The sequence below is a fragment of the Bos javanicus genome, chromosome 19, assembly GCF_032452875.1.
Source record: "Bos javanicus breed banteng chromosome 19, ARS-OSU_banteng_1.0, whole genome shotgun sequence".
NCBI classification, from domain to species: Eukaryota; Metazoa; Chordata; class Mammalia; order Artiodactyla; family Bovidae; genus Bos; species Bos javanicus.
Window position 1 is genome coordinate 27,971,065 of NC_083886.1, and position 13,551 is coordinate 27,984,615.

The window sequence follows — 13,551 nt, forward strand, 5'->3', positions numbered from 1 at the left end:
AACAGAAAGCAATCAAGCCTGAGACTTCTCTGTGACACTCAAAGCCCAGGAGACAAAAGAACAACGTCTACATTTATGTCACAAGTTGTGAGTCAATTATTTTATACGTGTCCAAGTTTCTTTTTGCATCTGAGGGACAACAGAATTTCTGAGAATGTTTGGGTTTGGAAATACCACTGTGACTCCTTCTTCTCCTTTTTTTTTTTTTAAAGATATTTTAACTTACAAAGACATGAAATGAAAACTCCAAAATGGGGAAATCTTGGCATAACTGTAAATAATTTTTATAAACTTAGTTAGAACACAAAATATAAGTTTCAAAAATCCTTTTAAAGAGAAAATATATAGAGTGAATTCTAAAAATTATATTAACAACAGTATAGATGTCAATCATGTATTGCCTGCCATGACCAGAGTCCATTTTAAAGAAATATATCAGGTCACAGAAACTCAACTCTACTGAAACAAAAAGCATTTATTGGTTCAGGTGGCTGTATAGTAGGACCTTGTTGTTTATCCCCCCCTATATATAATAGTTTGCCTGTGCTAATCCCAAATTCCCAGTCCTTCCCTCCCCTACTCCCCCTCCCTCTTGGCAACCACACATCTGTTCTCAAGATCTGTAAGAATGTAAATCTTAGAAATTCTCATAATGAGAAAAGAGATTATAACTATGTGAAGTAATGGATATTAACTAAACTTACAGTAGTCATCATTTTGTAGTATATACATATGTATATATATAGAATCACTCAGTTGTGTCCAACTCTTTGCGACCCCATGTACTGTAGCCCTCCAGGCTCCTCTGTCCATGGAATTCCTCAGGCAAGAATACTAGAGTGGTTTGCTATTTCCTTCTTCAGGCGATCTTCCCGACGCAGGGATGGAACCCGAGTTACCTGCACTGCAGGCAGTTTCTTTACTGTCTGAGCGACCAGGGAAGCCCTCTATATTGGAGTGGGTTGCTGTTCCCTTCTCTAGGGGAATGTTCACAAGCCAGGGATTGAACCCAGGTCTTCCGCATTGCGGCCAGATTCTTTACCAGCTGAGCCACCAGGGAAGCCCTATACATATGTACAAGAAATCATTATGTTGTAAACTTAAAATACATTAGTGGAATACAATTAATACAATATACTAATACAATGTTATATGTCAACTATATTTCAATTTTGAAGTCTCAATAAAGGTTGCATTGTGTTTTAAAAGGGAGACAAAAAAGCTAAAGATATATTTAGAAAGTCACGGAAACAAAGTAGTGGAACACAAATTGGAGTGAGTGAAGGTGTTGATTCTGTGGATACCATGTGGTAAAACAAGAAAGCACAGGACTTCCCTGGTGATCCAGTGGATTAAAATCCACCTGCCAATGCAGGGGACCCCAGTTCTATCCCTGCTCTGGGAAGATCCCATATGCCACAGGGCAAATAAGCCTGTGCTCCACAACAAGAGAAGCCACCGCAGTCAGAAACTTGCAACTAGGCAAAGTCTGCATGCAGCAACAGAGACCCAGCACAGCCAAAAATAAATAACAAATTTTAAAAAAGAAAGCACCAGCACTTTGGGAGAAAATCTTGGTGACAGTAGGGGAGCTCTTCTGAGAAATGCTGCATCACCAGTACCCTTGATGGCACAGCAGTCAGGTTTGTGTGTAAAAACAGTTATCTATGACTCAGTCAGGAAACAAATCACAAGAGTCAGATTTTGAAGAACTTTGGGAAATATTTTAACCAATTTACTTGCAGTTTTCTTTTCATGTATGCATCAACATGACTTTTTTAGAAGAAATTTTAATTAGCATACAACAAACGTTTCAAGTGCTAGGAAAGCATTGTTCTATCACGTAGCAGGCAGCATTCTTTCTTAGCAGTACATAAAATAATAGTGTGTGTTGCCTCTGGAGATGGCTCAAGAAATTCTCTGTATAGGCCCAGTTCTGGACTCAGTGGATCCAGCACTAAACTTGCCAGACAAGGTCCCTCCCTGTAGCTTATGTTATACTCTGGGAGACAGGCAGTCAACTAAAAGTTAGAGACTATTCCAAATTTTTTTAAAAAGTCTTAATTTATTTGGCTGCGTCTGGTCTTAGTTGTGGCATGTGGGATCTCTTTTAAAAGAATTTTATTTGTTTATTTTTGGCCATGCTGGGTCTTTCTTGCTGTGCAGGCTTTTCTCTAGTTGTAGTGAGCGGGGGCTACTCTCTAGTCGAGGTACCCAGGCTTCTCATGGCGGTGGCTTCTCTTGTTGGGGAGCAGCGGCTCTAGGGCACAGGCTTCAGTAGTTGTGGCGTATGGGCTCAGTAGTCGTGTTTGCTGTGCTCTTGGGCACAGGCTCAATAGCTGTGGTGCCTGGGCTTAGTTGTTCTGAGGCATATGGGATCTTCCTGGACCAGGGATTGATCTCCTGCATTGGTAGACAGATTCTTTACTACTGAGCCACCAGGGAAGCCCTCTTTGTGGGATCTTTCATTGCAGCACAGACTCTAGTTGTGGCTCGAGGGCTTAGTTGCTCTGCAGCATGTGGGTCTCAGTTCCCCGATCAGGGATTGAACCTGCTTCTGCATTTCAAGGCATATTCTTATCCATTGGACCACCAGAGAAGTCCCAAGACTTTGCTGAATTTTATGAGGGAAATCAGCAATGTGATGTGATGGGGAGCAACTTGGGCCGGTGGCTACTCTAGATCCTGTGGTTACAGAGCCAGAACCACACTGAGACCTTGGCAAGAGGGGCTCCTCCCTGGCTCTCAGCTTAATTTTATACAGACCTCCAGGGGATCTTGTTAAAATGCAGATTCTGACTCATCAGGGCTGAGGGAGCCCTGAGAGTCTACATTTTTTTAAATTAATTTTTATTGGAGTAGGTGCTAGTGGTAAAGAACCCACTGGCCAATGAAGGAGCCTTAACAGAACTCCAGGGTTTGATCTCTCCTGGGTTTGATCAAACCCAGGGTTTGACCCCTGGTTCTGGAAGAGCCCCTGGAAAAGGAATTGGCAACACACACCAGTATTTTTGCCTGGAGAATCCCATAGACAGAGGAGCCTGGCAAGCTACAGTCCATGGGGTTGCAAAGAATCTGACATGACTGAAGAAACTTAGCATAGCGCATGGTCGCTTTACAATGTTGTATTAGTTTCTGCTGTACAGCAAAATGAATCAGCTATAAGTATACATATATCCCCTCTGTTTTGGGATTTCCTTTCTATACAGGTCACCAAAGGGCATTGAGTAGAGGTCCCTGTGCTGCACAATAGGTGCTCATTAGCTATCTGTCTCATACATAGTAGTGTATAGATGTCAATCCCAATCTCCCAGTTCTCCACGCCCCCCCACCTTAGTATCCAGAAGTTTGTTCTCTACATCTGTGTCTCTAGTTCTGCTTTTCAAATGATTTCATCTATTCCGTTTTTATAGATTCCACATATAAGAGATAGTATATATTTGTTTTTTTCTTTCTCATTTTCTTCCCTCTGTGTAACAGTCTCTAGGTCTATCCATGTCTCTGCAAATGGCATTAATTCATCCCTTTTTATGGCTGAGTAATAGTCCATTGTATATAGGCACCACATCTTCTTTGCCCATTCCTCTGTTGATGGACGTTTAGGTTGCTTCCGTGTACTGGCTGCTGTTAACAGTGCTACAGTGAACATTGGGGTGCATGCATTTTTTGAACCATATTTTTCTCCAGATACATGTTCAGGCGTGGGATTGCTGGATCATATGGCAGTTCTATTTTTAGTATTTTGAGGAACCTCATACTGTTCTCCGTTCCTCATACTGTTCACTAATTTACATTCCCACCAACAGTGCAGGAGGGCTTCCTTTTCTCCTCACCTCTCCAGGATTTATTGTTTGTAGATTTTTTTTATTGAGGGTCTACATTTCTTAAAAGCAGCTGGGTGATGCTGAGGCTCCTGTTCCAAGGACCACGCTATGGTAGCAAGACTGCAGGGCGCCCTGTGTATCACAAATACCTAAACACAAGACCCCTTTCCCTCCCTCTTGGCTTGTGAAAAGATTTTTGCAAGTTTGGTTGACAACTGAGCAAATGGAGTTATGAGAGAGTAATGTGCCAGTTGGGCTTTCCAGTGGCTCAGTGGTAAAGAACCCGCCTACCAATGCAGGAGATGTGGGTTCAATCCCTTGTTTGGGAAGATCCCCTGGAGAAGGAAATGGCAACCCACTCCAGTATTCTTGCCTGGAAAATCCCATGGAAAGAAGGAGCCTGGCAGGCTACAGTCCATGGGGTCGCAAAAGAGTTGAATATAACTTAGCGACTAAACAGCAATATGTTTTAAGAAGTTCCAGAGAAGATAAACACAAAGAAAATTTAATCCATATAGCAGGAGATAAAGTATCAAGAGGCATAAGAAAGAGAAAGCATACAGTAAGATGACTGATTATACCAAATATGTGGATCAGAACAATTCATGAAAATATTTTAAACTCCTCTATGAAAAAAATTAAAGTTTTCAAATTAAGCTAATCAACAAAATTCTGTTAACAGTAGTTGCCTCACAGGAGAGAAACAAGATATGGAAGACAAGAGGGAAAGGAAAATTGCTTTTCACCTTTATGAAAATGTATGATTGCATTTTTTTTAAAACAATTATTTATTTATTTGGCTGCACTGGGTCTTAGTTGCAGCATGCAGGATATAGTTCCCTGACCAGGGATCGAACCCAGACCCCCTACCTAGCGAGTGTGGAGTCTTAGCCAGTGGACCACCAGGGAAGGGTCCTATTGGGTATTTTGAATTTTATTATTATGTTTTGATTATTCAAAATAATAAGTGCATAATAAAATTAAAGCATATAGTATAGATAATGTTAAGTGTTCATTTTATACTGTTATAGGGTATATTTACGTTGATTATATAACAATGATAAAGCTTTAGGCACAAAATCATATTGTACTGAAACATATAAAGTCAAAATAGATAACCTGGGAAACCAAACATATATATATATATATAGCTATATGTAGCTATAAGAACTATATAATAGTAGCGAGAAACTGTGGCATAACTCAGCAGTCTGTAGTAGATGAAGTAAGAAAAATTACCCAAGGGTACAAAGGTATTGAGAATCTAAATGATAATAAGGTGATTGATTAATTAGCCACTCATTCAACAAATATTTATCAAATGTGTATGACGTGCACCATGCCCTTTGCTAGATACCAGGAATGCAGCAATAAAGTCTCCATCCTGGAGCTTGCCTTCAAATGATATTTATTGAACTTTGTATCTTATAAGTGGAGAACACACCTTTTTTGACGTTAATGAAACATTTATAAATATTGATAAAATATTAGGCTCTGAAGGAAATACCAGATAACTTCAAAGCTGAAATTGTACTGGCCACCTTTTCTGACCACAATGCAGCAAACCAGAAATTTACAAATGTTTAAGTAAGAAAACCCAACCTTCTAAAAGCCCCAAAATAGTCCGGGGACTTCCCTGCTGGTCCAATGATTAAGGCTCCACAGTTCCACTGGACAGGGCACAGGTTCAATCCCTGGCCAGGGAACTAAGATCTTATGCTGCATGGTGTGGCCAAATAATAATAATAATAAAAACCCAAAGCAGCAAATCCAAATTGCAAACACTGAAGGTTATAAATAGGTAATGAGAATGTATCATGGCAAAACTTGGAAGACATGGAAGAACTGGTGGAAATGACTCCAGATTTCTGAGTGCTTATAATTAGCACTTACAACTAATGCCAGAGACTTTTAATATGTTATTTTATATATAATCCTCACAACAGATATGGCATAATGCCCCTGTTGTGATGTAGTCACCCATAAAAATTTGCCAAAGTGGTGTATGTGGCTCAGAGAAATTAAGTAACTTGCTTAAAACCAAAGCTGACACCAGTTAAGCTGGAACGTGTACTCAGGCCTGGCAGATTCTTCTGTTTATAATTGCTATGCTACCATCAGTATGATTGATGGAATATGCAGAAGGGAGGAGCTGGTGATTTAAGCTGGCTTTAACCAAAACTTGTTTTCTCAGGCTTTTTGTTTCCCTGCCTATCCTTCCCCTCTTTGGCTGGGAGCCGGTGAGGCATTCCACTTGTGACAAAGGTCATAAAGAAGGAGGCTCGGCATACGCAAAGGCGGGATCAAGCCTCAGGAGTCCCCCTGAATAATCTCGAGCATCTACCCCCAAAAAACCAGAGTCTGCCTACTTTATTGCTTTGTGCTCTCACCTCTGACTTTACTGGGGGCTGTCCCCCACCACCATCTCGCTCTCTCTGTCAAAGAGTTAACTTACAGCTCCAATTAATAAAAGTTCCTGGGCAATTAGGAGTGTTTAAATCCAAACCCCTCAGATGGCTCTCTAACTCGCCTGACAAATTTACCCGGACTCCTACAGCTATGCATACGATTGTTTACAGTCTCCCAGCCTCGAAAGGCACGGGAAGCTTAAGATATTCAAATAGCTTAGAGCCTCTCAGAGAGTTAGAAACTGTCAGAATAAAATTAGTAAAAGATTTCATTGATGAGCCAATGCTTGTTGCCAAGTTTTCACATCCCCTGAATTGTATCCTTGAATGTGTATTAATTAATATAGTTGGTATGTAGAAAAAATAAGTAGTGGCCTTGGTACTAGTAACTTTAGACCCTTAAGGTAATAAATTCTTTCCTTTGTTGTAAACCCATTACACATCCGCCCTATAGGAGTGCAATTTTATCTTCGGAAGATGGTGCCAAACCTTAAAATAATTACACTTAGAGAAAATAAGTCTTACTGTTGTTAAGTCTTTGTCCAGAGTCATAAAATGTTAATAGGCCTTCTGGCCAGAAGATGATGTAAATCACCTAAACCATTTGTATACGATAAATTTGCAGGAAAGAAACCCTGGTTTTTGATAAGGATCAAAGACTGCTGACTTTGCATCCCCTATAATCCTCTATGTGTAACTTAGGGTATAAAAGCCCCTGTTGAAAATAAAGCTACGGGCCTTGCTCACCAACGCTTGGTCTCCCCATGTCATTCTTCCCCTTAACTTCCAGCTGAGTCTCCATCTGGAGCACGGATATCCTCTGCGACCATTTATTTGCCTGGGCTTCTAAGACCCACTCGAGAAGGTGTCTAAGGTGGGGCACCTTCTGCTATTCGAGAGGGCGCCTGCGGCCTCCGTGGTCAGAGCTAACCTGGTGTCACTGGTTATATTGATTTTCCATGTAAACCAAGCTACTCAGCTTCTTTTCTCCACTGAATTTCCTACTGAGCTACCCTCATTTTATTACTCTTTATATCTTTGATGAATAAATAAATAGTCGCCGAAGCCGTCTCTCCTTCGAATACCCTGGATCAGCCGGGGCTGGACCTCGGCACTCTTTCTTCCCTCTCTTCTTTCCCTCCCCACCCCCCTCCCCCCAACCTTTTCTTTCTTTCATAGAACAAAGGTTTATGGAGCACTTACTGTGTACCAGGCATTGTTCAATATGCTGGGGATTCAGTGACGAGAGGCAGACAGTAAGCAAGTCAACAATACTTATACAACTTTAGAGAGCAATATTTGTTATGAAGAAAAAGAAAACATGATAAGGAGGTAAATTGACAGGTGTTTAGAGCTATTTTCGTTAGGGAGGTCGGGGGAGGTCTCTCGGAGGCAGTGACCTTCAGAAAGGATGCGGGCTTTGGGAGGAAGACTGTTCCAGTGAAGGCAACAGCTAGTGCAATGTCCCTGGGGAGACAGGCTTAGCCTGCTATGGGCACAGTGAAGAATGGCAGAGTGGATGGAGCTTGGTGGGTGAGGAAAAAGCTGAAGAGGTGGCTTTGAAGGCCATCATCGGAGTCGTGGGGCAGCCATGGGGCAGCCTGGAGCAGGGGTGCTACCCTTTGTTATGAGGAAAATGGATTGAAGGAGAGTAAGACTGGAAGAGGGGAGACAGGTGAGGAGGTTATTGCAGTGGTGCAGGTGAAGGATAGTGGTGGCCTGAACTGTGTGGTAAAGACAGAGAAGGGTGACGAGACGTCAGATTTGGGGTAGAGTTTTGTTTTTGTGTTTTATTCGGCTACACCAGGGCTTAGTTGTGGCATGTAGTATCTTTAGTTGCGGCGTGGGGGGATCTATTCCCTGACCAGGGATCGAACTTGGGACATTGGGAGCCCAGAGTCTTAACCACCGGACCACCAGGAAAGTCCCTGGGGTAAATTTTGAATGTAGAGCCGTTGGAATCTACTGAGGGCTGTGGGCATTGATGAGCCCTAAGACTTAGTGATGGGGTGGCAGGGGCCATTCATAAACACGAAGAAGCACAGGAAAGATAGGTGAAGGGATGGGAGAAGGAGTGTAATCAGAGAAAGGAAAAGATAGGAAAACAGGCTGGAGGAGGAGCCAGCAAAAGGATCCTCCAGTAAGGAGGGAGGAAAACCAGGACAGTGTGCTATCCCAGAGGCCAACACAGGGGTTCGAAGAGCGAATGCATTTAACAACTCTGTTAAATGCTGCTAAGAGGCTGAGTAATGACCATTGGGCTTGGCCTTATCTCAGCAAGATGAAAGTACTTTCATCGAAATGGTTTGGGATGTGAATGGAGAAGAAAGGATGACCAGACATTTAACACGAATGAATTTAACATGGAGGACCAACATAGAAAAAAGGAAATTGTAAGAAATTGCTATCATAAGAGGCACTGGTGGGACAATGAGGAAGTTCTTTTCTGATTGTTTCTCTTTCCTCTGGAAAACAAGTTTTCATATCACTAATGGAGGTTGGAGGATGCAGTATTGTCACTCGAGGCAAGAAGGGGAATTTCAGAGAGCAGAAAAAAGTACAGTATTGAGCAGGGAAGCCATAGGATTGCCAGGCATGCTAAGAACCTGCTTGTGATTCATCATTGCAGATTCAAAGTGAGATTTGTCAACACAGTCTTTTATCCTCAGCCTTACTCAGTAGCTCAGGGAAAGTCTCACTGTTGGTAGAATTTGACTTGATCCTTCTTGCAGTTTTGTATAGAAGATGGTGGGAGAAGGACAAGAGAATTAACAGTGTGTACACAAAGGGGGCTTCCTTGGTGGTCCAGTGGTTAAGACTCTGAGCTCCCAGTGCAGGCTGCCTGGGTTCAATCCCTGATCAGAGAACTAGAAAGACCTTGATGCTAGGGAAAATCAAATGCAAAAGGAGAAGAGGGCAGCAGAGGATGAGATGGTTAGATAGCATCGCCGACTCAATGGGCATGAATTTGAGCAAACTCCGGGAGATACTGAAGGACAGAGGAGCCTGGTGTGCTGCAGCCTATGGAGTCGAGAAGAGTGAGACATGGCTTAGCAACTGAACAACAAATGCTGCAACTAAGACCTGGTGGAGCCAAGTAAATAAATAAGATAACAAAAGAATTTACAGAAGAGTGTACACGAAGGAATCATTATAGTTATGGACAGCTGAACTTAAGCTGGGTTAAGTGGGATGTGAAGATGTGAAGAGGGTGGTGGACAGTGAAAATGTGGACTGGACAATGGACTAGAGAAACCAAAGGTTGAAGGATTGTTGAACCGAGGATATCAGATAGTGGACTGGAAGGATGGATAGAGTGGAGTGCTGGGAGTCCGAAGGTTGGAAGAGGTGCAGTTACCTCAGCATGTGGCTGAGGTCAGGTGGCAGAGAAGAGGACAAGGAACTGAGATGTTGGGCTGCTGGATGCATTATCTCAGAGGATGTCTCAGTTACACAAACAAAGACATGATTAATGATAGAGAAGTAAATATAAGCCAAATGCATAAGCCTTTGATGAAACTGGTAGATGTTGCAAGATGATTGCCACAAGGCAGGGAGATGGCTGGTCTAGGCTTCTGGCAGGTGCTTCTGAGAGGCTGGGGTTTTGAAGGGAGGAGAAATTTTTTGAAAGCAAAAACAGATAAGGAAGACAACGGTCTCACCCCAGAATGTGTGGAATGTGGGAGGAAAAATACCTCTTCAAAGGGAGCTTCGGAGGATAACCAAACATCTGAGAGCAAGAAGGCAAAGGGATTAGGGTTCCATTCAGCTTTGAGATTTTTACCTTTTGAATTATAAGCATTTTACCATATGAATATGAGCATTTTAAACTTAAATTTGATATCAACCTTTTTTACATGACATACAATAAATCTTTGTATTGCATTGTATTGTTGTATAATACAATATTTTATTGTACAATACAATACATTATTGTATTGTATTGTTTGTATTGGTATTTCAGCTTCTATTAAACAACAGTTCTCTTTGTGGAAAACAATAAGAGTAACAACTATATTATTTCCAGTGAAAAACTTGGCATTAATCTTAGTAATCTCTGTACCAATACTCATTAAAGATCTGTACATTAGATTAAAAAAAAAAAGAGATTGCAAAGAGAAAAACAAGAGAAGAGGTGGACACTTTGGAGGTTCTTGTTGACCTTAAATCCCAGAGGGTCCAGTGAGAGAATCTGGGGCAGGAAAGGGAGGAGGTAAGAGACTGAACCCAAGAGGGGACAAACAGAGTTGTGTGGGGATAAGTCCATGAGTGTCTTAAGTGTGGACTTCTGGCGTGTTGCCAGGGAAAGTGTGTGACGTAGATTCTGGGCTTTAGACTCTGTGCTGTCCTCTTTGTGGCTTTACAGCAGCTCTTTGGCTTCTGCTGTAGTTCCTGTCTTCTGTGCCTCAGATCTGAGTCCACGAAGCTAGCTTGGGACTCGCACCCTACACAGACGATGTTGTCTTCTTCATCCTGTGCATCTACCCCAAGCCCTGCAAACTGACTTCCTCCTTCATTGGCCAGAAGCTCTATGTGAAGTGTCTCAAGCATATCAACTTCCACGCCCTCCAGGGAGGCTGAGACAGTCTTGTGTTCAGTTTGATTCCCCACTGGGACACTTCCTACATCCTCCTAAAATAGAAAAAAATTGAGAACTGCCTAAGTGTCCCACTAGACTGTGTCACATTCATAAAGTAAACTAATGTACATCTGGGGCAGGAGGGGACCCCTTCCAGAGCCCGAAACTGGGCTCTTGTCTAACACTTGGAAATGACTTGTCCGAGGAGACACATGTGCTGACAAAGCAAGAGATTTTATTGGGAAAGGGCACCCGGGTGGAGAGCAGTAGGGTAAGGGAACACAGGAGAACTGCTCTGCCATGTGGCTCGCAGTCTCGGGTTTTATGGTGATGGGATTAGTTTCCGGGTGGTCTTTGGCCAATCATTCTAATTCAGCATCTTTCCTGGTGGCACACACATCGCTCAGCCAAGATAGATGCTAGCGAGAGGGATTCTGCGAAGTGGATGGACACCCAGTGTCTCCTTTCCACCTTTCCCTAACTCTTCCGGTTGGTGGTGGCTTATTAGTTCCGTATTCCTTATCAGGATCTCCTGTCATAAAACAACTCATGCAAATGGTTACTATGGTGCCTGGCCAGGGTGGGCAGTTTCAATCAGTGTGCTTCCCCTAACACATCCATCTATGAAAATAGACTGTCTAATGACATGTCATGTACAGAAGTGAGAGTTGGACTATGAAGAAGGCTGAGGGTCAAAGAACTGATGCTTTCAAATTGTGGTGCTGGAGAAGACTCTTGAGAGTCCCTTGGACTGCAAGGAGATCCAACCAGTCAATCCTAAAGGAAATCAACCCTAAATATTCATTGGAAGGACTGATGCTAAAGCTGAAACTCCAATGCTTTAGGCACTTGATGCAAAGAGCTGACTCATTGGAAAAGACCCTGATGCTGGAAAAGATTGAGGGCAGGAGGAGAAGGGGGCAACAGAGGATGAGATGAGATGGTTGGATGGCATCACCAACTCAATGGACATGAGTTTGGGCAGAGTCTGGGAGATAGTGAAGGACAAGGAAGCTTGGCATGCAGCAGTCTGTGTGGTCACACAGTTGGACACGACCTAGAGGTTGAACAACAACAAGGATGTTTATTCCTTGAATAAACTTCCTTGAGAAGTTATTCATAACGTATTGGTTTCTTAAAAAAGCAAGCTAGTTAACGTGAGGTACAATATGATTGAAGTTTGTGAAAATGTGTGTGTTCTGGCCCAGTGGCTAAGACTCTGCGCTCCCAAGGCAGGGGGCCTCGTTCAATCCCTGGTCAGGGAGCTAGATCCTGTATACCACAACTAAAAGATCGTACATGTGGCAGTGAAGACCCAGCACAGCCAAATAATACACATTCTGATGAAAGGGACTGTGGACACACCGAAATGGCGACGATGGTCATCTCTGGGTGTTGAGGTTGAGGGTCATTTGAATTTTCTTCTCCGTGTTTTCTGTATCTTCTAAGTTGCCCAATTGTTGCTTCCAGTTCACCTCCATGTCACTAGCTACCTTCTCAAGGCTGCCACCACTGGTCTGTTGAATACTCTCATGTCTTTGCTGTGAAGTACAGGGGACATTTCTTCACCTTGACCTGACCTGGTCTCAGCTGTCTGGCACAGCTGAGTACCATTTCTTTGTTTCTGAACCCTCCTGGTTTTCCTTTGCCCTTAGCACTTCTTTCTCTCAGGGCAGGCTCTTCTTCCTCTGGCCATCCTTCCCTCCACCAGGATTCTATTTTATATATATATATTATAAATAGTATTCTATATTATATATAGAATATATATTGTATTCTATTGATTCTATTATATATACATGTATATGTATATATATATTGTACTTAGTCGCTCAGTCATGTCCAACTCTTTGTGACCCCATGGACTGTAGCTCACCAGGCTTCTCTGTCCATGGGGATTCCCCAGGCAAGAATACTGGAGTGGGTTGCCATGCCCTTCTCCAGGGGATCTTCCCAACCCAGGGATCAAACCCAGGTCTCCTGCATTGCAAACAGATTCTTTACCATCTGAGACACCAGGGAAGCCCAAGAATACTGGAGTGGGTAGCCTATCCTTTTTCCAGGGAAACCTCCAGACCCAGGAATCGAACCAGGGTCTCCTGAATTGCAGGCAGATTCTTTACCAGCTGAGCTACCAGGGAAGCCCATAAATAAATATATAACATATATATGTTAATATATGTTATATATATATATAAAACACTTACCACCCGCCTATATATATATGTATGTATGTGTGTGCTAAGTCGTGTCCTACTCTTGGCGACCCCATGGACTGTAGCCCGCCAGGTTCCTCTGTCCATGGGATTCTCTAGGCAAGAATGCTGAAGTGGATTTTCATTCCCTTCTTCAGGGAATCTTCCTGATCCAGGGATCGAACCTACATCTCTTGCATCTCTTGTGTCTTCTGCACTGGCAGGTGGATTCTTTATCACTGTGCAACCTGGGAAAGCCCTTATGTATTACTTACTTAATATTTAATTTATTTAGCTGCATCAGGTCTTAGTTGTGGCATGTGGGAATTTATTGCCTGACCAGGGATTGAACCCGGGCCCGCCTGCCTTGGGAACATGGAGTCTTAACTCCTGGACCACCTGAAAAGTCCCCAAGGTTCTGTTTTTAAGGCCACTTCTTCTCTCTCAGGCCCTCATCCTCTCTCCTCTTTGTGTGAGTTCCCTCTCTCACATGTTAACTGCCTACCAGAATTTCTACCGTGAGGTTCCACAAGCATTTCAAACTT